Here is a 26931-nt window from a genome sequence, read left to right as displayed (position 1 = left end):
GCAAGATTTGTAACTTAAACTTGAATTACAGGCAGCAATAAATATATTCCAGCATGGGTTCTCTGGTTTGTTTAGAAAGCCCACTCCCATATGCCTTGCTAGTATCTTTCCCATGCTTAACCTGGCACTAGTTAATTCTGACTCCTACATACCTCTGGGATATCCATCTCTGGCCTAACTGGTGGAAAATTGGTTGTTGATGCTCAGGAAATAACCGATTTTCCATCCATTATATTGTAGCCTTGCTGAGAGTATTATGCTGCTGATACACAAACCACTGATTACGGTTTTTAGTTAACAAATAGGTTTTGTCAATTGCCCCAGGCACTGCCTAACAAAATTGTGCTTAACGGCTAAGGAGGCCGATTTCTTTGGGGATATTGCTTAAATGGAGCACAGATCTAGAGTACACAACAGTTGCTATTCATCAGGCACTGGGAAAAAAAAGCCTGGCAGCATGCCAGAAATGTAAAGCAGCTCTGTAAGTTGGCAGAGTAGTTTATAATTACTGCTATTAAAATATACACACACACACATATATATATATATTATATATATATATTTATATATATATATATATATATGCATACACACATGTCAGATTTGCTGAGATACAAAATGCTGATACTAACTTCAGGGCAATATTTCTGTGATGATTTCATTCCACGATTAAGTATTTCGGAAGGAAGATACAAGATATTAATTAAACCAGAGGATAAATACCAACTTAATTAGCTGATGAAATACAATTTGCATGGAAGTGAATTCTTTTTAATAACTGCTGAATGTGCCTGGGGCAATGCTTCAGCACATCCCCACTTTTTCTATTCTGTCATCCTCAAGGAGTTCTAAATAAATATTTAGAGATTAATTCTGATCTTGCTCACTGTGGTGGAATTACTGCGGTCTGCAAAATCAGAAATTGAAATCAGGCCAGCTGATTTTTCTCCTTCTTCTTTCCCTTCCTCCTGCATAGCAGAGTGGAAAGAAGCACTCAGATCCATATGAAATATTCTGTGTTTGCACAAAGAAGACAGCAAGAGACATGCTACTACAGGGTTTTCCTACACTGACAATATTATGTCAATCCTCACGTGGGGTTTTTGTTCACCCTCTAAGTTTTCTGCCACCATTAAATACTCCCTGCCAACCCAGACATTTGCCAACCCAGAAAACATCTAGAAGGATACTCTGGCAGCTATGGAATTGCTGGTGTCTGAAAGATGTCCTTATTCATTTGGATTTTGCTTGGTTTTGGTTTTGGTAACATCTCTGCCTCATGTAACAGCCTGAAAAGAGTTCAATATGGAGATGCTGAATATTTTAGTTTAATATACAGAACTAACATGTGGTCCCAAGGTCATCTCTTTTCAGCACACTACTCAAACTCTCTTCTGAAGTTGGAATTATTCATTTCCTTGTGGCCTCTTCTATGTCATTTATCACAAAGGAATCCAAGCATTTCATAAATGATGATGAAAATGGATTTATTTTCCCAACTTGCTGATGAGGAGTTAAGTTTGGCTGGTGTCACTGCTGCTTTATGGATGGTAAAGGATAGAAAGATGCATTAAATCCCACAATTCTCCCAAGCCTGAGAAACTCAAGGGGCCTGTGGCTCGATGTTTGCAGCTGACACTGCATCTTGCTTTCTTCAGAGCTTCCAGAGGAGCTTCTGTCTGCACCTTCCTCAGTGTCTTCTCACATTTGCACCTTGCCAGACCTCTGCATCAGCCCAGCCACAACAGACGTCTCCAGAAGTGCAGAGAAGACAATTGATGCCTGCTTGACAGGAGGCATCTACTGATTCCCCAGGGCCTCCTAGGGAGTACTGGACGTGGACCACTTTCCTGCGCTGAGAATTCCCACACCAGACCTCTGACCTCATGAACATTTTAGAGCTTTTTTGCTCTTTCACCACTTCATCCTTCTAATGCAAGTAGTGCCTGGCACCCAGGAGGGAACAAGCCTGTGGTTTTGGAGGACTTTTTTGACCTTCCCACTTAGGGCTTTGCTGGCAGCAGAGGCAGATGTGTCCTGATGATAACTTATTTCAATCTGCAGAGTGAGACTTTCCTGTGCATTTAGAAAAGGACAGAGTTTTGGGTTGAAAAAGCCAATGTATATAATTAACTGAAACTGTAAAAACTGCCATAGAAAGTGGCTGAATTAATGTTTTCAGGGGCATTTGGTTTCACTATTAAACAGCTAACAAAAGAATTAGAGAAACTGGATGGCCTGGATGGGATGGACTTCAGCCACCTGAACAAAGACCACATAAATTGTCACATCAGCTGTGCACATAAATAAAGGCAGTTTGTCCCTGGGCTTAGGTCTCTACTGATGGCTGAGGATTCAAAAGAGACAGGTAATACAGGCCCTGTTTTAAGGTTGCATATGAGTAAGGTAGTGTAAATTGTCTCATCTTCACAGTCTTTCCAAGGTTCTCCATTTCCTTTTTTCTGTTCCCACAACAGAAGTTCAGAACAAAGGAGGAATTGGAAATGTCAAAATAGCTGTTTCTTTCACTATGCTGTAACTAGACAGGGGAAGCTTTAGAGGGAGGCAGGGAGGAGATAGCAAATGTATTCACAGGGCATAATGTATCACCTCCAAACAATGAGCCCAATTTTATGCTTTTCAGATTTTTTGAGATGAATATTTGTGGATTTTACTATGTAAAATAATATACTTTCCCCCTGTACATTCATTCTGTTTGGTTTTTTTTTCCTTGTTTTCTTTTAGTGCAATAAGACCACTGTTGGCACCTGACTTGTTAGATTTCAACTCGAGGTTCAACTACAGCGCAGAATTTTATAATGACAAGGTCTGGCCCAGGCTAATAATACAGCTGGGCTCCCCCCTCAACCTGTACTAAGCACAGGGTAGGTGAAAGTCTGCTGTTCTCAAGCAATATTGAAGTCTCAAACACAATTTCAGCCTTGCCATGCAAACTGACAGGGAATTCACAGCTGCATGCTCATTTAAAAAATCTCCCCACTGCAGGCATCAAAACCTCAAGGCCAAATTTCCTCTGCATGCTCCCACCCTGGCACCGACATGGTCCCAGTGCTGCAGAAAACACAATCTCTCTCTCTCTCCAGGCAAAACCTCTTCCACAGCCCAAGTTACACAGGTCAGTCTCTTTACTAGGTTATTAAAGATATTCTGGTTGTCTGTTCTGCTTTATTGCATCAGCAATTTCCTTTCCAAAATCCAGTCTTTTCACTTGGCTTCTTATTTAATTTTCCAAATAATTTCCACCGTGCTATCAGGAGAAACTTCACAGTGCAGCCACCCACGTTCCCTCTCCAGTGCTGCATTCCTCCCTGTTGAGGATGGACAGGTGCTTTCAGATGCACCACAGAGCCACAGAAAGCAGGACAGCTCCTGTCCAGATGAGGATGAAAATAGGTACCTGTCCTGGCATGTGGCCCAACTCCAGAGTGTGATTTTGGAAGGGAGAGGGGGATAATCATACTGGGTTTCTAAGGAATGTCATCTAAAGCAGGACCTTACACTGACATCACATGGGGACAACACCGCAGGGTTTCTCAGCAAACATCTAATATAGCATATAAGGGAGGAATATGATATTTTTGGGGGGGAAAGGGGGAAAAGGCAAGAAATCCTATTCAGAACTAGAGAGTTCAACAAATGATTTCTGCAAAGAAAAATGCTATTCTTTTAATGCCAGCACCTTTTAGTTGTAGGACTTAAAAGAGTTTGGGGTTCTTTGTTAACCACTTGGACTGATGCCCAACAGTTGTTTTCATTTATCCTCGACATTCTCAACTGCTCCCATTGAAGTGAGATAAAGTAGCAGAAAGAAAAATAAACGGGGCTTCTTTCTCCCCTCTTTCCCCAGCCGCTGGGGTCACTGTTGTGTCTTGCTCTCCGGAGCTCTGTGTGGGTGCCACACAAGTGGCAGGGGGAGGCAGGAAGGACAGGCTGTGGCTGTGGTGAGGGGCTCCCAGAGCTCAGCTGCACCTCCCAGCTCTGCTCCAGCCTTCCTGCACTGCCTTTGCCAAGTCACTTCACCTCCCCATGCCTCGGTTCCTCATCCGAGAAAGGCAATATCGCTTCTTTTTTCTCATCTTGATCTCTTCTCATCTCTAGCTTTGCATCTGTAGACAGGAAGATTTTTTAGGTCAGGGTAATTTCTTACTACCTGTTTCTTGCCCTGCCTAAAACAATGGGGCTTTGGTCTGTAAGAACATTTAAGTAATAGAAAAATTTAGCTAATAGCAAGAGTACTTGTCCAGATCTGCATGTCCTCTGGGTTTGTCTTACCTTCCTCATGGCCAGAACTGTTGGAACAGTTTTAATCACTCTGTGAATATGCTTGACAGCTTTGAATCAAACCCAAACCCAAATTGAAAACTGATTTGAACTGTTATTTCTTTTCAAACCCAGAACTGAACCTACACTCTTACTTTGAAGACTATGTGGGACTCAAAAAAAACCCCAACCAACAGAGCAAAACTTTCTTTGTAGCTGGACCAAAACTCAACTAAAAAAATGACTGGTTTGAGTCAGTAACAGACTTACTTCCTTGATGATTTCAGTTCCCAGTTATTCATCATGTCATGTTAGCTGAAGTTATTAGGAAATACACCATTATTTGTGTAAAAATTAATATTTCCTGAAAGCTTTAAAGTATTGGCATAAATGGTTGCTTGGTAGAAACTTGTTAGGAAATGTCATGGTCACTTGTAGCCAGTCTTCTATTTATAAACCTTTGATCAAATTGATTGGAGAGAAAGTTCAACTAAACCAAGAAACAAGTTGAATGTGGAAAGCACTTACCTGAAACAACCAAGAGATACAAATAACAACGGTCAACCTGACAGCAATGGTGTTTGGATCTGATTTTCCAGCTCAGTTCTGGCTGCTGATGTGAGTAAGTTACTGTGCTTGGACTTGAATGCTTCTCAGTTTTGGTTTAAAAAAAAGGTAAAGATGAGGTTGGGATGTTGTGTTCCAGATAGTGAGCTGAGCAGAGACAATAAAACTTGGAATTTCTTCCCTCAGTTCAGTAAAACTTTTTGACCAAGTCTCATGATCCAGACCAAACTACACATTGTATTTTGTCTCCTGGTTTTCTAAGTTTGACTTTTAAATGAAAAATCCTGAAAAAAAAAAAAAAAAGAGAATCCAAACTTTGATTTTCATGAGGTGTTGGTATTACTTACCAGTCAGTCTTGTGTATTTCTTTATTTCTTTATTATTTTTGATGTGTGCAACTGCAGACAGCCGCTGTCAGAAGCCAAAATCATTACAGATCATCTAACACGACACAGGCGTGCAGGCAATGGTGCTCTTCTTGAAATCTTCTGCCTGCTGCTGTTTTCATAGCCTTAAAATTGAGGCTGTGTTGAGTGAACAGGACAGCTTTGGTTTTGACTGGACACAGAAAGAAAAGGAGCGAGAAGAAACAGGCCTGGAAAAAGCCCAGGTATGCCAATTACTTGCAATTACCTGCCTGTATCCTTCCTTTCACCATCTATGAACAAGTAGTGGCGGGTGACTGCAATGACTGGAGCTGTCAATCTACAACTCAGATGAATTAATTCTATTTTAGTGGGAAAAAATGTTCCCAAACGTTCAGGGCTAGGCTGGCAAAATTAAGCAAAAGCAGAAGAAGCAGGGAGAGGGGAAAATGGCCAAAAATCCTCATATCTTCTTCATTCTTACTCTCACACCTCTAGGGAACATCTGCAGTTCCAGCCCTATCTGAGCCTTTTGCAGCCACCAGAACAAGCATCTGGATGATGTGACAAGGCACCAGCAGGTCAGGAGCAGCAAAGCAGATGTGTTCCTGTGCAGATTAACTCCTGAGTAATACTTGAGATTTTTTCCCCTAGATGGGGCTGTCAAACACATTGCTCACCACACAGGTAAGAGAGAGAGCAGCCTTCTTTTCTACAGGAAGCACTTCATGGACTGCCCTTTGTGAGCACTGTGTTATGTCTTGTTTTGCTGTGCCAGAAGAGATATGCAGAGTGCACGTGTGCATGGCACAACAACACAAGTTCACTTCCATTTCCACTGCTGAAGAGAGAGAAGACTGACTGAAGGTGAATCCCTGCTCTGGTGTTGTTCATGGCTCAGATGGAAAAGCAATCAGACAAGGTCATTTGAGACACTGTCATTGCGAAACGGGTTTGTAGAGGCAGTAACAGCTGTCTGTCTCCTAAGGAAACCACAGCCACTGCTGAAAGGATAAAGCCCATCTTCCCCCCATATCCTTCCATCCTTCATCCACAGCTCCATGGCAGGCAAACCTCTGCTTCGTACAGGGCTGTCAGACCAGACTCAGAGTGCTCTGCAAGCAGTCAAGTGACAGAGATAAGGCCAATGGTGCTGGAGCAGATGTCTTCTGTCTCTCTGGCTCCCATCCTTGTTTGTTTGTTGCCATGACCCATAACTTATTTCCACTCCACTAAATGACTGGTGAGTCACCATAACCCACTGTGTGGGGAAGATAAAGGTACCCTGTGATCAAATGCACCAAACATCTGATAAAATCCCCTGTCCCTCTCTCCTCCTCATGGAGGTCTGCAATCAGTCCCTCCTGCAGGCAGCTGCTTATCTGGTTGTGTTTGAAACCATCTTCTGTGACACCTATGCAGAAACTGGGTGGCTTGTACTATTTATATTTATATTTATTTATATTTAAATTATATTTATATTTATATTTATATTTATATTTATATTTATATTTATATTTATATTTATATTTATATTTATATTTATATTTATATTTATATTTATATTTATATTTTCCTCTACAATAATTCTCTGGTCCTCCCTCTCCTCTGCTTTGAATGGTGAAGATGGGGTCCATGTCTTGGGAAAATAAGCCAAACAGGATTAGGTGTGGTTTCCCACTGGGTGTCAAATCCCAGCACACCCACTGCTAGCCCATTATATTTTAATGGCAGGAGGATGATAAGTCAACACTTCAAAGAGAGAAATAAGGCTGTGGAGAGCTTCCTGGATTCCTCTTTAAGGTGAAGAAAGAATCAGCCTTAATTGAAGTCACTTCTTATCTGTTTCCATCATTTCTCTTTCAAGAAAGTGGGAGGTTAAAATGGACAAGAAGAATAGCACAGGAAGTGTCTGAAAGAGAAAACAGTTTTTCCATGTCTCTGCATGTTTGTGATTTTATTCCTTTGCCCTCCATGGATAAAATGACACAAACCTGCCAAAACCTGCACAGAGTCAAATTCTAATCTCCAACTTCCATTACCAGAGCTTTGTCCTTCACAATTTGCCAGACCCCTTGTTCTGCCTTTCATAATATCATAGAATCATTTAAGTTGGAAAAGACCTTTAAAATCATCAAGTCAAACTGTTCACAGCAGGAAGTAGATGGTCAATGAAGTAGCCATGTGTGAGGAATCTGTTCAACCAGACAAAAATCACAAAATCTGACCTTTTCAGCTACCTAAACTGATGCAATCTGGCATTTATGTTATTTATCATTATTTTCAGTGCTTAGGTTGTACCTCAGATAATTTTGCAAGGATGTTGGCTGAGAAGGAAAAGCATTGGCTTTACCAAAAGCAAAAGTAATATCAAAGGGAAGAATTGCAAGGATTTATGTTGCATGAGTGTTTTGTCACAGCCAGAAAGGCTTCTTTCACTGAGGGAAGTGGCTCATGTCTTTTTGAGTTTGATGGTCTGGGAAACAAAATGACAAAACCAGAGAAGATGGAGCAGTGGTCATAAAAGTATGTGGTGAGAAGAAAATGTTGGCTTCTCCCCATAACCTTTATTGTGGCCTGCTCACACTTGTTCACACAACAAACTTGTCTCCTTGTTTTCACCTCAGGCCAGGTGCCTCATGACATTGAACCCCAAGGAGGAGCATGGTGTTTTCTTCCAGTGAAGGCATAGCCTGAATTTCTGTGTTCCTTCCCTGACCCATTACCAGATACAGCAGTCTAGGCAAGAAAAACAGGAGCAAAAACCAAAGCAGACAACAACCTTATGTTTCTGCTGTAGACTGATCACTTTCTGTGCAAGTAAATCATGATTTGTATTTTTTTTAAAAAAGAAAAGCTTCCATTTAACATCCAGAACAAGATCCATGATCAGCTATTAAACCCTAAAAGTGATTATTTCCTGTCATAGGCACAAGTGGTGTGATCATGTTGCTGTTTCTGCTGAACTGTGGTTTGCAGAGGCATGGGTTAAGAAATGTTAAAAAAGATATTTTTATATATTTTGTGTCTCCATCATACACAGAAACCATGTATGCTGTGCTACTTGTAAGAAATGCAAATTCCAGGACCTGGGATAAAACATTCTGGTATGAAGAAGAGAAACAGGATGATAAAAAGGCCTGGCAAGGTGGGTTAAGTGTGCAGTCAATACAGAGGACTGGGGCACCCCTGCACTTCCAAACAAACATGGAACAACAAAAGCACCACTTTCAGAAGGGAACCTGGGTAAAGGACAAGTCAGCAAAAATGTAAGATCTTACTTTCAGATGGGTTATGAAAGGAAATCAAACTTGTGAGCCATTGTTGTGTCTCTGAACACGACAAGAAATCCATGATAGTATTTCCCAATAATGTTTAGGTGCAACCAAATTTAGCAGAGATGTGGAAGAATAAAAAAATAAGTTCTTGCCTATTTCTTGAACAGAGGTTACTGGCAAATCCTTCATAGAGGGACTGCATGGATAATTCCACCTTACCCATTGGAAAATCCACATTAGTGTGCCACCCTTGAATCACAAATTCATGGGATGTCATTGAAAGTGGTGTTCATGGCACAATCTGTTTTTAACTAACACAGATCATGAAGCAAGTTCTCTGTAATGTCAGGGGTTTGCCCTCAGTGAAGATACCAAAAGGTTGGAATAAAGGAAATGGGAAAAATGATGAGTGAAAGCAACATGAAGTGAATCCTCCAGATGAGGGAAGAGAAGCACCCAAAAAAATCCCCTGAACTGAGCAGAACATACACAGTGGGGACAGAGTTGTCATTTCATTGCTACGTACTTGAGATACAGCTGCATCAGCTTTGGTATTGCAAGGAGTGACTGCCTGTATTCACACACCCAGGTTATACACACTGCTTAGAAACTCTAAAGGTCTTACAAACTCTTCCACTTCTAGAAATAAACTGCTCAGAATGAAGCCACTCCTGTCCAGGGTGGACTGGACGCTCCACACACCTCCTAATCCAAGATGTGCTTTTGTTCAAGTCTCTCTCACAGAGCAGCTTGACTGACAATGGCTACATGGGCAGCTCCATACAGCTGAAGAGACCTCTCACCAGTTTTTCAGTCACTCATGAGACTGAAGTGGCATTGTATGAAGTGCTAGACTGAGAAAAAGTAACAGGTATGTGCTGCTCAGTGTATTGTAAGTGTTGGGTGGGCAGGATCCACAGTGGCATGGAAGGGACAAAGGAAAATGAAAATGAAAGGGCAGAGTGTTCTGATATTAAATTATTCCACTTTATGCTGCTGATGCAATCCGAGCAAACCAGCAATTTCCTCTTGGCCTCTGTTTTATGAGCAATCCTGTTCAAGCTTTGATAATAAAAGGAACACAGGTGGGTAATTAAGGAGGTGTGAAACACAAACGAGTAGCCAGCTTTCTGCTAGTGCTTTTCGCAATGTGCTCTGGAAGACTCTCCTCATCCAAGTGCTGAGTGATCGAGTGACCTCACAGACTGACCTGGGGACCCATTTTCTTCCAAAACAGAATGAAATTCAAAAGGTTTCCATAAAAATTTTGCTCTAAAAATTGCTGCCATTCCAAGAACTGTTTAGGAACAACATGACTTCACTTGAAATCGTGCTTTTCATGGATTGCAGCAGAACACAGAGACGGCCAAGGTAGGTCAAAGCAAAGTCCACCCAGCAGGAGATGCATCTGGCAGTGGATGCTCAGTGAAGAGTGGAACAGGGCATGTATGGAGAGATCCTTCCCCTTGCACTGCCCCTCAGCTCTTGGTTTACAGACTCACTGGAGAGGTTGGATCCCACCCAGCAAACAGCCTTCCAAGGAGCTCTTCTCCACAACTCAGTGGTGATGTAACATCCACACACTGCTAAGGACAAGACACAGAAACCTTCCCTCCAAAAATACAGGTCACTCATTGGAAGTGTTGTAAGACCTGCAGTGTAACAGCAGGGAAAGCCTTGCAGGTACAGGCTGAAGTTCTATCTGATGTGAGAACACTCTTAACACAGGAATAAACCATTTATAAACCAATCAAAATTAACATTTTGATTTACCTAACCACATAAATGCACTTATTTTTAACATATGCAATATGCTTTAATATATATTAACATATAAAGTTCTATTAATATGCTCAATTATATATGATACCTAAATACTGCTTATTCACATAGGTGACAAGAGAGTGCTAACTGCTTTTTTAGCTTCATTGAAAAAGCTAACAATGAACAATATATTTAATCCATTTCAGACATCAATTTTCTTCCATATTAATTTTTCTAATAGTCAAGTAAAAAAAATTAATTTGAAAGTATTCAGAGTCAACAACATAAAAGTTTCACTTAGAAAAAACTGGAATGAAATTAACTGAGGATTTTTTTTCCTTATTCCTGTTAAACAAGTGGCAACATGCCCATATACTCTTTCTTTCTCAAAAATACCCAACTTGCTAAGTCAGACAGAAAATTTTACAGAGGCCAAATACAGAGGATATGAGCCACTATATTTAGTCACAAAAGGAGGTCCTCTGGGCCAGTGCTCTGCCTTTCTAGCAGCCAGTAGCCAGTGCTCAAACAAGCAGAAAAAACCAACTACTCTAGCATTCTGCTTCTGCTCTTCCAGCCCTCAGAAAGCAGCAGCTCATGGTCTTCTTAAACAAAAGCTGCCTTTGGACACATCGTGTCTAACAGTCTCTGCTGAACTTCTCTTCTGCTAACTTGACCAAACCCTCTTGGAGATGTTTATCCTTGAGAACTGTGTGTACAGCCAGGTGTGTGACAGGAGCAGGTTGATAGATCACCCTCCAACATCAGCTCCTGGTTTATTTCTTCATCCCATTAAACTCAAGTGAATTACATGATGTCCATACACACCACTATTAAACATCAAGGAGGAGCCACCCTACTTCTGCAAAGGGCAAGTTTGTTCAGTTCTTTTCCTTGGTCTATTTTGGTCCATGTGAAAACAAATCTAACATCACTGGTGCTTGGCTTACAGCCTCCCCAACCATTTCTCATGTTCGCAAACATCATGGGACACAAGAAAAAGAAAAGGAAAGAACATTTAGAGAGCTAGATCCTTAAAGCTAAAATAAAATAAAACTCCATATGCAGCTTCTGTGTGACTTACAGGGCCAAAAGGATTTCTCCCTTCTTAGCTTTTGCCTGAACAACTGAGCTTCTGTGTTCTTTCTATGTTTTATTGGAAATCATGATCCAAACTCTGCTTTGTTTTTTTTCCATCATTATTTCAGGTTTGATATTTTGTTTTTTTCTCTGGTGTTTTTTGTTTGTTTTCCTGAAATTTCAGGGTTCAGCAAAGTTCCTAAGTCACAGGAATAAAGCTAGATTGCAAGGGAGGTATCTGGATGTTCCTTCTGGTCGCAGTCTCACTTGCTGACATCCTTTCCCAGGAATAAATCTTAAGGCTAGCTGATCACAGTCAGCCAAAAAATTGTTTTATTATCTATCCCTCCTGTCCATGCCTTAGGAGTGATGGTTTTAAGAGAGGAAGTCACAGTTGTAATTAAACCAACCAGACCACAGTGATACACCCAAAGTAAACACAACTGCATAGTGCATATCCCTGTTCCCAGGGATCATCATCAGGGCTTCTAAAAATGTATGGTTTTGTGTGCTTTGGTCTTTCTTCCTAACCCCAGTCCTTGCAAACTGGGGTTGCATCTCTGGAAAGGTCCCTCTTTTAACCAAATGAGTACAAGAATGCTGTTCCTGTGCACGTCCTTCTCATCACCTGAAGTGTGGAAAGCTGGGCAATTACAAAGTGACCCAAATGGCTCCACAGAGAACCATAATCTGAGATTAAGTCCATTTAGGAAGCCTGATACCAAATATCCAACTGCAGCACAGTAAAACCAAAATTCCCTATCGACTATCTCTGCTCATAAAAGTGATTTAGATTGGTTCTCCCTCTACATGAGTTCTCTGCTGGCTGTCTGAAGCAATTAACAGAGTAAATAATAGATTGCAATGTTTTTCTTTCCATCCAGGTTTGTGCTTTATATGAGTGAACAGTTAAAACATACATCTTAAAATGTAAAATCCTGGAACCTCAGAATTCCCTTAGCTGCCAAGTGAAAAGGAACCAGCAAAATTCATTTGCAGGGAACAGCAACAAAAGTCTTGTCATTCCTGCTGGAGATGCTCAGTTCAGGGTAGGGTCTGCAAACTGAACTCTTCATACCCTCAGATCCTGTGTGACCATCCCACCTGACCTCATTACTTCAGTGGTTTTAATTTTTCAATGGGGAAAAAATGGGAAAGAGACCCAGATCATGGACTTTTCCTATGTTTCAGCCTGTCATGAAGGAAATCCTGCTAAGGACACAGGGTCTCTGACTTCTCTACAGATGTGCAGTATCACCCAGATCCAGAGCAATGTGCAGATTCACCATGAGTTTGTTCGTGGCTTCTACAGGAATTTAGAAGACAAATTCATGCTAGGCTAAACCCCTAAAAACATATATAGGTGGGCTGATACATCAGTTAAACCTCAAAGGGCAATCAGCAGAGGCTGTCCTCCCCTCCAGAAGCTGCTGCAAGAAATGCAGCATCATGTTCTTTTGGACATGAGGATCTCCTCACAGCTGGCACATGGTTTTGCTGCAGGGGGCAAATCCCAAAGTGAGTGACTGCCTTTTAGTGCTAAGAGCACAGGAGGTGGATCCAGGAGACTCAGACATAGACATAGTTGTACTCTATTTTCATTCTGTTTGAAAACCAGATCCTTCCATCACCTAGGAAAGAATATGAAGAAATGTGGGCACATCCCTGTCACTCAAAGTTTCCACCATCATGAAATCTCCAGGGCCTTTATTCTTTGGAAAATGCCCTGATAAACACATTTTATCAATTGGCCACTGTAAACAAATCTGACTCTTGCTTCAGAGAGAGATAAATATGAAATGAGAGTTTGGTAGATTTCTGCTGGTTAAACCTGAGTCCTTGGCGAGAGGGGAGGAAATGCAGAAAGGAAGACCCCTGTCAGAGCAAAGATGAATATCTTGCATGTGAATGTGTCAGATGCTTGAGAATCCAAGCTAGGAACTATCAAGTTTCCAGTCACATCATCATTATTGACTCCGGAGTAAAAATCAGTGACTTTTTCCATAAAATCCTATTGATCTATTTCTCTAACAAGAAACTTCTTCATCTAAATCACTGGTTTATTGTGCCTCTGATTGTTTAAGAGGATGTCATGGGAGCCATTGAAGAGTGGCTTAAAATGCTATTTGCCCACCACACGGAGACAAGTTGTGTTTCCATCTGAAGCTTTGCTCTGTGAATTAAATCTTTAAACATAAAGTGCCCTTTGTTTGCAAAACTAAAATAATATGTATATATATTTTACATGTATTTTACATGTTCAGACTCTTTCAGAAGGATTGGAAAATCACTCTGCTGTTCAGCTATTCAGGAAATTTCCCTGAAATGCAAAGGGAATAGTAACTGTTGAAATCCACATACACTGGTTACAGCTTTCTAAATGGGATACAGATACATGATGGTTTTGCATCAGTAGGTGCAATAGGGTTTGGCTGTTTACCTGTAACCTGACAGGTGGCTCACTCAGGGCCTAAAATAGAATATGCTTTCTATTCCTAACTCCTTTCTGAGGCACAACAAATTAGCACTTCTGCCAGCTCCAGTAGCAAGATTTTTACTTTGACCTGTGAGGTCCTGGTCCATTCTCTGACAACCAGTGATGACCACAGTGTATTATGAATATGAAAAATAAATGATCAGTCAATCCTGGCAGCAGGCAGAGTTCACTGTTTCTGCAATTTATCATAGGAGGGTATGTGAGGTACTTCAGTGTTTGGAAGTGAGTCCCTTCCAGAAAATCTTCCTGAGAATTTGTGACGAGAAAGCAGCTCAAATGAAATATGGTCTGGGAGACAGTCCTCCAAAACTGGCACTCAGATCCCTTACAATGCCCTTCTTTCTGGCAGCATTACCACAAAACTTTGGAAAAGAGCAATTTTCTGGTTATTCTCCACTTAGCAAGCAATAGAACACAGTCCTATGTATATTTTGGGAGAGACACCGGTATCACAGCCTTAGAAAACTGACATCACAGAAAACAGAAATGTCTGAACTACATTTTATTATTTTACTGTCCAAAAATATCTAAAAGTGTTTTAAGCATTCCAGTGAGCAACTAGAAATAGACATTCCTTTCCCAAATCATCTAACATCTATGCCCCAAATATAGCATAAAAAGTAGCCGGGTGATAGAAAAAATCAGGAAAGTAACAAAAACTGCCTTCTAGTCTGCTGGCACTTTATTCTGGAGAGGAATGTGTTCAGAAGCCTTCAGATCTGAGAGAGAAAGATTCCACGTCTTCCTTTCAAAGTAACATGGTTTTTTTATATTTAAAAAATTTTACATCCTACAAGGTTTTAAGAGTCAGAACTGATATGAAATTGTGAAGCAAAAACTTCCATTTGTCCCTAAAAAACTTACATCTCAAATCCTTTCACAAAGAGTTTGCTATTTCAAACCAGAATCAGCAAACCTCTGAAACTTTCTCTTCTGTGCCTGATATTACAATGTAAAATCTGGCCTCTTGCAAGCAGACAAGGAGGACATTTCTCTAAGGGGAGCTGCAGCTCTTCCACACCTAAGAGTCAGTCCCAAGAGTACCAGAGCCCAATACAGAAAGAGGGAGAATGTTCAAATGCCTCATTTTTTCCGCTACTCAGCTTTTCTTAGATTGTTATGTGGATTTTCATTAGGATCCAAGTTTGGAGAACTTTTATTATTGTTATAAACTATGCTCGTTAAGTGGATTTTCTAATCCTCTCAGGCCAGACGTTTGGCCAAATTCAAGCATAGAATTGGTTTGATATCTGACACAGTCTCATGGAACCTGCCACTGACACAGGAGTAGATGTCACCAGATAGATACATTCCTCCTCTATGCTTCTATCAGAGCTACCTGTTTTTAATAATGATGATATTTGGGGAAAACATCTGTGTTACCTCACCATGTGACCAAAGTTCAAGAGAACAAGCCACATGCTGCAAGCATTTCTTGGAATTGCAAACTACTGTTCTATTCAGCATCCAGCTGGAGGTCAGTATTCCCAAACACTCAGTAGTGTAAGTCTTTCATCTAGAAAATCTGATTCCTAAGTCAACAAGGCCAGGCAGGATTCATGAGCATCTCTCTGCCATGTGTGGCTTTAAAATTCAGACGGTTATGAGGCATCTTCAGCTTAATGAGGGGGCTAATTAGTATATGACAGAACCATCACAGTTGAATGCAGAAGTTACTAATTACTCTGACTTTAGCCTGTTTAGTAATATTCCCAGCAAGTTGTGTAATGAATCTACTGTGTAACTAGGGACACAAAGGAGTGTCAGCTCATCCTGACATCAACCAAGGCTTAATATTTTTTGAACTGACTATCTCCAGAACAATGACAAGATTATTCAGCTCATTTAACAGAAAGGAACAGCAATCAACACTGTTCTGGGAGAATCCAGAACTGTCCAGGATGGAACTATACAGCAGCTTGTAAATTTCTAATTGACTGCTATTGAAATTCAGAAATGTTCTGTTTCCTAAATTATGACTCAGGGAGGGTATTATTTAGCATCTGTCCTATTTCTGATCCTCTCTTGGCACTGCTTAGACTTACACTGAGGCAGCATCTCCATGGAGTTTGTTTTCCTTTCAGTCACGTGCAAAAGAACAGGAACTTGGGATAGTATTATTGTTATTTCTGCATTCTTCTGCAACTCAATCTTCTTCCTATCTCCAAAGCTCTTTATAAAACAATGGATTTTCCAGTACATTAGAACTTGCCACTAGCCCAAGGATTTTCACTGCTCCTGGCAGCCCGCTGCATTGGCAGAGTTCCCTCTGCATCCTCGACCTGCTGCTGATTGATCCCCGTAATCCAATCCATTTTCAACAAGCCACTTCAGTGCCAATAAAAACAAGGGGCTTTGCTGATTTCTGGTTTCAGCTGCAGCTGTTGGAGCCACAAATCTAAAAAGAAATATTTTAAGTCTATTTGTAAAAAAATCTACTGGTAAAAAAAAAAAAAAGATACATTTCTTTTATTCTTAAACTCTGATAGAAAGTAATTACTGCTTCTTTCTATGTATTTTATCTTCTTTCTTATTTTATCCCTGTATACCTCTCTTGGTGTGATCATAGTGATCCTTTCAGCAAATAGGTGAGGAAATGTTATGACTGAATTCCCCCAGGGCTTTGGTAAATGTAAGAAACAACAGTTTTCATAACATGGGTGCTGTGAACATTTCATAGAGTTTAAATCTGATTTAGAAGAGACTTCTAATCTGTCTTTTCTACAAAGCACCAGACAAATAAAAATCCCATGTAATTCAAGATTTCTTGCCCTAAAAATTATAAATTTTATCTGAATTAATAGAAAAAACCACAAAACATTGCAATCCTAGCACCCATACACCAAACTAGAGACAATCCCCAGTTATTTCAGCTACAATATTCCAGTTCCTCAATTACCTTAAAAACTGTAGCTTCTTGTAGAACTACAAGTTCCACATTTTATTTTTAGACTGAAATTGACAAGTTATAGCTTCCAGTCATGGAATCTAGTAAGGGTTTTGATGGTGTGGTTGCTGTAAAGCAGTTATTCCATGTTGTTAATAAAAGAGAAAGTTTAGATAGTTTATAGATCAGATCTATAAACTAAAATCTATTTTGGGAAAAGAGATGTTGGCTCAGAGAAGAGCCAACCCTTTCTCTCCCCTTTTGATTCCCTCTTGATTCAGACCAACATGGTTCTTCTCATACCTTTTCCATCCTACTACACCTGCATTTCTGCTATTAATGTTTGTGGTTTCACTGGTTTATCTAAGGTTGCTGACACAAATAAGGGCTGTGACAGAATCTCCCAAAGCAGTAGTCATCCTTTGAAGACAGCATATTCCACAACCACTTTTAGCACTATAAGTCATAAAAAGAAAATTATCATAGGCTGGTCTTTCCTAAAAATAGTAGTGTGGAGAAGTCTGCAATGGATAATTGAAAACTATGGAAAAATTTGTTCAAGCTATACATTTTTAGAAATTATTTGTGAATTACTTGGGTTTGCTGCAGTAGTTAGTGGCTTTTGGGTAATGGTTTAGCTGTCCTTTTGTTTACAGCTGTTGTCTACAATAGCTAATTTTACTGGGAAGGGCAAGGAGGCAGTAGAAATAGATAGTATGGGCCAGAGAATTGTACTGGGAAAACTGTGAGAGCCAGCATTTTTTTTTCATTGAGCCTTATATGCTACATTTGGCACAGCATTGGTTTAATGAAATTTTATTGATTCCAAGGCAAGCTTCCAATGGAAATCTGCCCAGACTCCTGGGGGTCTTTGCTGAGGCTGGAGACCTTCAATGTGCTGATCCTTGGCTGTAGCCTTTCTGTTAATGGGTCTGTCCTACAGACAGGGGATCAGGAGAGCCCCAAGGAAGCTGCTCTGTAAAATGAGACATCTCTCAGCTATTGCAGACAACTGCTGCTGCCATTTGCTCAGAAAATAGATTGTAATTTCCCACAGCACTGGAGGGACTAGAGAACTTCTGGTGTATTAAGAATTAAAAGGAGAATAGTTTCAGGTCAAATTTATCCAAATATTTGGGGAGAGAAGGGGAAAAATGAAATCCTTACAAGCTGAAAAGCCTTATCCTTCAACATCAGCAGAGTCCAGAGAAATAATAACCCAAAGTATGAAAAAATATTTGTTTGGGAAAAGGTAAAAATATGGAGAGCTGGTCACCCAAAGACACAAAAAGGACCACCTCAGGCAAAGGAGAGGACAGTTACCAATTTGCAGTGAGGAGAAATGGAGCTATCTCTAACAGATATATTAGAACAGATATAATATTGGATATAATATTGCCTACTCAAGTTCACAGCCAAGAAGGTCTTTTAAACCATTGGGAATCTTTCAAAAGACCACCTGTATAAGTAAAATAGTTAGTTTACAGTCTTGAATTACACTCAGTAGATGCCAGCTGTACCCATTCATGAACAGAAATTTATAGTAAAGATCTCAGTTTGCCCAGAGAAATTATTCACCAACAGTCACATCCTCTCAAAGCCAGAAATTGCTAATCAAATTCTGTTGCTTTTAAAAACAAAAAGCTCTCAAGGGCCCGGCCTGAGGGGCTGGGGTGTTGCTTTCCATTTGCATCTTTGGGATCCACCCAAGACTTAGTTCCCTCTGACCATAAAATGAATGTTTATTGGGTGGGGGAAGGAACTCATCAGGTCACCCTGACCTCAACTGCACAAGATTTCCTCTCTTTTATTAAATCAAGAATTAATTTCTCTAACCCCCTTCTGAAACAAGATTAGTATAATCAGAATGGGTGCATAACCAGAATAATGGAAATAACTTTCAATTTAATTGAATAACTTCTCTCTCAAAGAGTTTTAGAATACGGGACAAGCCTTTGAACAGACATGGCAGCACACAGGTCTACGGTTGTGCAATATAGTTTTATTGTAGCACTGTCACTGATTTTCATTTGTCTAATGATATCTTCTCCATGCTGGGCTCAGATGGACTTCTTTCTGCAGAACTCATGAAGTTTAAAAGAAACACATAAGTTCAATTTCTTGGAGGATTGGTGATCTCATAAATACCATTTTTCTCCTTGTGAAGAGTTTAATCCAAGGGACAGCTGAGGGAGAATGTGCTGCAGTGGATAAAGTCACCACAGCCAGCAGTCGTCACTTAACATGTAATTCTCAGCTCAGATAAATTTTATCATTAGCTGAGATACAAATTAAGGCTTTTCCTTGTCCCCTGTCTCATGTGTAAACAAATGTTTTCATGAGATTTTTCACTGAAGCAGAGCATGTTTGTGATGTTTTTTAAGGGGTATTCAAATATTCCCTGCTCTGCTTCTAAGCCTTATAGGAAAAAAAACAAAAACCAACACAACAAACAAACACAACCATTACCACACAGTGCAGATCCAGTTCTAAGCTGGATCCCACCTCTCACAGGAAACAACCACAAAGAAGCAGATCTCCAAAAGATTTTGCATCCCACATTTACTTGAGCCCATAAGAGCCCTCTATCAGAAAGCAGAGAACCACAGGGAGAGTAACATCCAAAAAGAAAACATGTAAATCTTCACAGCACTGGCTCCTGAGAGCTGGGAAGGGAAATCAGCTGAAAGGGGGTGTTCTTGGGCAGCCCTGTGTCCCACAGCTCCCCAAGCAGGGTCAGCAGCCCAGAGCACCAGCCACACCTACTCTGAACTCATGTTTCCTTCATTCTCAGATGGGGTCAACTCACCCCACCTCTGTGACCTGGCAATCTTGTTTCTACCTTGTCTGCTTCTTTAAACTCGAGATTTAAAAAGCTCTTTAAACAGCTGCCCATCCTGCAGCAGAGGAAGGGAAGTTAAGCAAAGCTGAGGCTGGAGCAGTGAAACAGCCACATGGGCAGCACTGGCTTGTGGAGCTCGAGAGAAAGGGCTGCATTCCCATGGCTGATTCATCAGAGCTGCAGGTTGGGTGGGCCAGGAAGAGAGAAATGTCAGACTAAACACTGAGTGCAAGGCTCTTCTGTGCCAGTTTCATGGCAGAGATGGATCCACTACTTTGAAGAACTGAAGATCTGAAGAAACTGAATTCATTTAAGATCAGGAAGGGAAATAAATGTCTCTTAAACAATTTATTTTATACCATTGCTGTGGCACAGCCAGCTCCTAGCTGGTGTGGGTTCTAAGAAAGCCAACTTTGATGGAAACCACCTGAAAGTCCCTAAAGGTTTCCAGACCATGGCCTAGTGCAAACTGCAGGCCATGGTGAAGGTTGGCTTACAGTGGGGCTTATGCAGAGGTGGAGAAGTGGATGAATTAACTTGGGAGAGGTCCACCAGTTAGGTTGGAGATGCCCATTAATCATATCAGTCTGTACCAAAAAGAAACAGGTTGTCTTTAGAGACTGTCCTCATAGATGTGATAGATGAGAATAATTAATAAAGGCAGGTGTTTTAGGCATAGACTCAAGGCCCCTACTGTTAGAGCACCACTGTCTTCAAGAGAGTTACTTTAACCCTTGAGATGGAGAAAGACTGCTTCTTTTTCTTTCCAATGAAAATTCAGTTAGAAAGCAATTCCATCACTGTTCCACTGTTACAAAACATGGAAGTTTGTGCTCAGTATTTGGTCAGTATCTGCTATAGGAAGAGCACACAAACACTGGTGTAGAAGCTGTTATAAAGCTGAAAACATTGCTGCAGTTCTGGGCCCTACAGTAACCTTTCCAAAGAGGGGACTAACCATACAGTGTGGCCCATCAGCACCTATTTTATGGCAGAAAGTCCAATAGACTTCCTAATTCCTAGTTCAGTGCACTGGTTCAGTGCAGCCTATGATTTCCATAGGCTCTGGCAATCCCATTTCTTTTCCTCCTGAAACTCACATCTTCACCTCTGCCTTTATTGCTTTCTGTGTTTTCTTCCTTCATACTAATTTCTCCCTCATCTTGTGCTGGTTCCTGTAGGTAATGAGCAAGGCACAATCCCCAAAACCAGACCCCACTGTGGTGCAAAGTCAGCATCATGCTTAGCTTTTAGATAATTAGTCTGTTCCAATCACATCTAGAATACTGATGCTATACTCAGTATGTAGTGTTGCTTTATATGGTATGGGTGCATTAAATGAAACCAAAATATTTGGCCTCTTAAATCTGTGGCCATGGTGAGGGTGAATTTCATTCATCTGCCACCTCAGAGAAGTTAATGTCTTTCACAGCCTCAAATTTCAGTTGAAAAGCAAGAACTGCTTAGGAGAAATTGCTTGAAAAGTAACAATCAGGGAGAAGAGCTGGGCACAAGAGAAGAGAGCAGGGTCACAAGATGGAGTAGTTTTAGGTATTACTGCCCATGTTGAAAATGAAAACAATGTGTGTCACGTAATTCATAGATGGAGCCATTTCTTGAAAATCAGAAGCTAATTTATGCAGCCCTACACTGCAAAAATCAATCTTCCACCTTTCCTTGGAAAAAAAAAAATTCACACACACTGTGACTTATGGCAGAGGAAGAGAATCTTAGATTTTCTTTGACTTCATGCACTACTCCTTCCACATGTCTAATGTACTGCCTACAGCTATGCTTCTCATGGAAGGTGAGTCTGTGTGTCAGCACTGTCCCTAGCAGAATTTGAGAGAGTGATGAGTTTTTCTTGTTATCAGCTTTTTCATTTTTTTTAATTGCTATTTCTTGTTTTTCCCTTTTATTCCATTTATTACATTTTCTCTTTACAACAGTGTGAAGTTTAATTTGCATTGCTTTAAGGTGCTTGGACACTTTTTGAGGATAAATATGTCTAGTGAAATACCCAGGAAGAGTGACTTAGCTTTGTGGCAGGAGCTATGAATGTTCTGAGTTTGACCCCAAGGGCAAGAATAAAGTCCTTAATTGTAGTCAATTAAAGCCTTGATCTTTCTACTGTGCTGGCCCACAAAAGGGCAAATGATGACAACTCTGATGGTTTTTGTACTGTAAATAAGCCCATATTTGTGGACATTTATAAAGTATTCATTCATTGCCATTTTGTCAAGATAGAATCACACAGACTAGCAGGATTTGTAATATAGGTGCATGAATGGCCTTCCAGTAGCACTAATAAAAGTAACATTTTACAAATCCTCTCTGTGAATCTGAAAGCAGACATGTAATCACTGCTGGTCACTCCAGATCTGGAATGGGTTTGACCTGCTGACCTCGGGGTGAAAGGCTCTGTACTGCATTACCATTCCCAAGGGCTCTCTGACTTTCTCCAAGGTTGCTTTTTTTCTATTTTGTAATTAACCTCAAGACAGCATCACCAACAATGGATAACATCTGCAAAACACTGGCTATCTGAACATTTTCTTGCTTTGCAACTAATCATTGGCACTCAATGAATCTGAAGGTTAAAAAGAAATTGCATGTCCAAATACTCACTGCAGAAATAGTGAAATCAGAATGGGGGAAAAACCCCTTAATAGCTCCTTCCTGACACTGGATTTATTCAAATGGTCTTGACATTTTATTTAAAGTAATTGAAGATGTACTGATTTTCAGGGAATCATCCAAATGTGTTCCTTTTAGCAAGAAAGAACTTATCAGCCAACTGCCCTCAAAAAATAGATGGACATCAAGAAAGTTTTCATTACTTCTGGATTCTGTCTTTTACCACTCATTCAGCTGCTCAGGTGCTTCACTCATCCATGCTAATGCCATCTCCTGTAGAATCCTGATGTACAAAACTCTGCCCAACCTTACAGAAGTCATAACCACACACTAAAAACAATTGCAGAGTGCAACAGAACTATCCTTTACATATCAACCATTTTCTGTCACTGGCAAACAAAATTCAAACATCCCCCTGCATCCTGCCAGGAGGATGTGACCTCACTGGGGAGTTAGCCACAGCAGGAATCCAAAAAGCCCCAATTTCAGTGACACCAGGAGGACTATCCAGGACTTACATGGATCTCCACCCACAGCATACCTGATCCCTGGAAGCCATTATTTTCCCTGTTAATAATGAGTCTTAATGAATTCTGATTATTTGGGAAGCTCTGCTTATGTATCTCTGTATACAAATGTCAAATCAGCACTTAATAAGCATGAAGTGATTTCACATTGAACTGTCCATCTCATAAGCATCAACATGTCCAAGAAAGGAAACTCATTTGTTTATTCCCAGCAGTACTTTGGGATACAGCCTTCACAAGCAGTGGGAATTAGACATGAGGAAGCAGCAAGTTATTTTCCCAATTAAATATTCACCCATCAATCATAGTTCTCTTTGAAATCTGGCTACTGGCTGCTGGTCCCTGCTGGGAAAATGCTAGAAATGCAAGAAAAAAGGGACATTTTTCCTTTTGTGTAAAATTTCAGTGTAGAGTTAACTTGAAGCTATAAGCAGCACAGCCCAGCTCCTCTCTGGCAGATCTCTGAGAGGAGATCCATTGTGGAATTTCACAGCTGGATCTCAGCATCTCTGCCTGCTCCATGGTTTGATACTTTGGACATGTTTCACCATTGTTTCCCCAAATTTTCATTTCCAGCTTTATTAAAAGAATAAATTTAAAAGAAATTCCATGCTTTGGAGAGTGTGTTCTGGTGAATTTCTTTTACCCATTACAACAGGATGCCAAGAAACAGAGACTGAGGCTGGACACATTGCTATAGATATGGTATAGAAGAACAAAATAGATTTAGAGAAAACTCCAGCTGATTAAGCCAGCTGGCATTTTTAGGTCCATATTTCTAGGACTTCATAAAACAGTCTGGTTCTTTTGGAGAAGAAGCTGACTCTGGGGTGGTCATTTTTTTTATGGTAGCAAAGGCAAAAGCAAATATCGCTACCTCTTGGGTGAATGAAACTGCTCCAAGGGACACAAAGCCAAGAGTACTGTGGGGAGACTTGGTGCATGCCCAAGCTCTGATCTCCTTTTTGTCACTGAGGAACCAGGAGGAGACCAGGCCACAAGTCATATGGGAAAATATGACCCCAGGAAGCAGTAAAACCAAAATAGTCAGGACAGAAGAATGTTTCTGAGGAAATAAGGAATACACAATGTGAGGATGACAACTTCTAAAATGGCCCCAAACCAATGTTTTAGAGCAGCCAGATGTTGAGTCTGCAGGCGGAGAATCTCTCTAGGGTAAGTCTAACTCATAGGCAGACATAATTCCCTCTAAATTCCTCACTTTGCTTTTCCATTTTGAAGGTTTATTCTGTCTGACAATGTCTCTTTTTGCACTTACTTGTCACTTAGACACAATGACTTTGGAGCAAGTGAATTTCCACATTCCGTATTTATCATTCAGACATCCACATGGTGCCGGGCTCAGTGGTGAATCTGGCAAGGGGAAGCATTTTGAAGGAAGATTGAAAGCCAGCCTGAAAAACCCTCTCTCATATGACAGATATTGATCATTCATGATGCAAACAATTTTTCACTAATGGCAAACACAAGGAATTCTCTGTATTCCTTCCCATATCATCATCATGTAGACATAAGGAACTCTGAAAATCAATTTCTAGGCTTTATGGGAAAAGGAGAAAAAAAAAAAAAAGGAAATAAAGAAGTTGGCATTCAAGTTGATTGCGCTCTCTTCAAAGTCCTGGACCAGCTCTGACCATCTCCTGAAAAATCTGCACTCTCTCAGTGGAATGGAATTTCCCAATATGCCATGGTCATTTTGGCACCCGCTTCTCTGCAGCAGCTATAAATCTCCTGCAGGTCACAGGACTCTGTAAAAGGAGAAAAAGTTACCCAAGTGCTCTTGGACTGGGTCTGGAGATCAGGAGAGGGACAGAAATGTATGTCTCATCCAAAGAAAACTCTGCCTGACTTTAGACTGCTAATAGCTCAGTGGGAAAGTCTGTTTAACTGTGCGCATCCTTCAGAGGTTTCTGGGATGTAACCTGTTAGACCCTCACCTAGAATACATTTCCTCAGCTTTTGAAGGCTTACTTGTCTGCAGGGTGTCTGCCAAGCAAAAGAAATGAACATTAGGGAGCAAAGAAACCCAGTGGCAGCTGTGCATCAGGTCCCAATTAAGACATCAAACTAAACCCTTCAGCCCTAGTTCTCAAACATCCTTGTATATAATATTTCCCATGAGGCTGGAATTCTTCTGCGAGGTTTTTGCTGGCTTTAATGTATAGCATCAGTGTTCAGTAAGCTCTCAGGGCATTCATGTTGCTGTGTGAGACAGGAGAATACGTTTTTTCACCCCCACACCTCCAAATAAAAGCGAAGGGCATGACTTGACTTGAACCAAGAGAGTTCAGGTCCCAACTGTTTGTGATGATGCTGCATTTGAATTTGCCATGGAGTCATGCTGGTTCTGAGCATTCTAATATCCTAAATCCTAAATCTAGCCCTTAATTTTCTCATAGTCATTTAGTGCATTGCACATAGAATCAAAAGGAAATTCAACTGCCAGGGTCTCTCTCCCCTAAGAAGGGGTGGAGAGGGAAGTTCATTGTCTGAGAGGATGAGAAGTCAGTGAGGTATAAGCCCACTTGCCATGACTTTGAGTGACAACAACCTGATTATATTTAAGACACTTCCTGTAAAATTCCTTTGTGAACCCTAGTGCACTTTGGGCCAAATAACCTCTTCAGTTCAAAAATCAAGTTTATATGTCCAGACCTGTCCATCATGGCATCTGATTTCAGCTTAGGTCCCAAGGAATATTTTTCCCTGATGTCAGTGAAAGGCCCTGCATTGTTACAGAAAATCTTGTATTCCCTAGCATTTTTCTGCAGTCTCTTGGAAACACAGTCATAGATTCACTGCAGAGTCTCACCAAGAGTGCAAAGTGCCTGTCTTACTAGCAGAGTGAAATCATACAATGTTCCCCTGCTGAGAGGACCTAAGTCACTCAGCTGTCCTCACCAAAAATTAACTGAATAATCCTGCAGATCACTTAAAATTCCCTTTCTGTACTTACGAGACAGCCCTGCTGTGAACGGGAGCAGCATGCCCAGAGTCATCTCCCACTGCTCCACAACACAGAACAGATTTGGTTTGAAAATAACAGCAGTAGAAACATCTATGCTGCCAAATAGCTGAGCTCCCTGGTTTATTGTCAGATCCTGATTCTTCAGTTGTCTGTGGTGCTTTCCCTTGGGATCCCTTTGGGACAGAACTAGCTAATTCCTTCAGAAAAATCTCAATGTATCTCTAGAAGCAACCCCTGCCATTAAGAAAGTAGGAGCATGCCGTCCAGCTCCCTGAACACTCCCCAGGGAAACTTTTCTCTCATTCCAAGCCCCAAGATGAAACATCCTTAATGAAAAAAACATGGTGACTGTTACTGGGTACCACACAATTCATAGCTTTTTTCATGCAAAACTACCTGAAATAAGCAAATAAAGGAATTATTGTATATCAAAGTTATAGAGATGTTACCTGTGTCTCAGAAGGGACCAAGAAATTATTGTGAAGCCCTGGACAAGGCCCACTTTGGAGACTTTGGAGAAGGATAGATTTGAGCTTGGTGAGTGCAAACCACTTTTCTTTCTGCAGTGGCAGAAGTCACTCCTTGGAGTGAAAGCCATTAGAAGCAGAGATGTAACTGAAGAAAAGCCTAGCAGGACCACAGTTCCACCAGTCTTGACTCTCACTACTAAGTTTCCTATAAACAACACTTCTGATGGTGAGCAGATACAAGTTTACCATTGCACAGGCACACAATAGGATGTTTAACCTGTCAGTATGCCAGCTTTGAGAAAACAGACAAAGCCTGAATCAAAATAATGTTAGATAGAGTTTAATATGATTTGTCTGTTCCATTTTGTCACAGCATCTGCTTGGACAAAATCTTTTCTCTGGTTTTCCTTGAATTAACAGAGAGAACTTGCTTTTTTTTTATTTTTTTTTCAGCACCCTACATGACAAGAAAAGCCCAGGATTCCATTTGGAGACATAGGTGAAAGAACTTGCCTTTAAAACCTGGAATTTAGTGGAAGTACTGAAGCCACATCAGTCTATGCCTCTGCATGTTTTCTAGGACCAATAAGCCAAATACCCAAGCACAATGTGCTTACTTCCCCTGCCACAACAGAAATGAAAAGCTTCCCCAGAGGAAGTTAGCTATCCAAAGCAGGGGATGACAGGGCAAAATGGCTTTTTCAGAACTAGACTAAAGTTGTGAATGACAAAAGTTGTATGAAAACC

At 40.7% G+C, this 26931-nt stretch overlaps 1 long non-coding RNA gene across 2 annotated transcripts; it reads right to left on the bottom strand.

Annotated features, from left to right (window-relative positions):
- Nucleotides 1–1470: 1470 nt before the first annotated feature.
- LOC111933073 (uncharacterized) lies at nucleotides 1471–6614 on the bottom strand. 2 transcript variants are annotated; one of them, XR_015273768.1, is made up of 3 exons: nucleotides 5196–6551; nucleotides 4810–4930; nucleotides 1471–4127 (listed from the first exon to the last, which is right to left on the bottom strand). It is a non-coding gene; the product is annotated as an uncharacterized LOC111933073 (long non-coding RNA). The 2 variants fall into 2 exon arrangements; XR_002866505.2 differs by lacking the exon at nucleotides 4810–4930 and having other exon boundaries at nucleotides 5196–6614.
- Between the last annotated feature and the right edge of the window lie 20317 nt (nucleotides 6615–26931).

This window comes from Cyanistes caeruleus, chromosome 9 (genome assembly GCF_971803275.1).
Source record: "Cyanistes caeruleus chromosome 9, bCyaCae1.hap1.1, whole genome shotgun sequence".
NCBI lineage: Eukaryota > Metazoa > Chordata > Aves > Passeriformes > Paridae > Cyanistes > Cyanistes caeruleus.
This window is presented reverse-complemented; position numbering and strand designations above follow the sequence as displayed.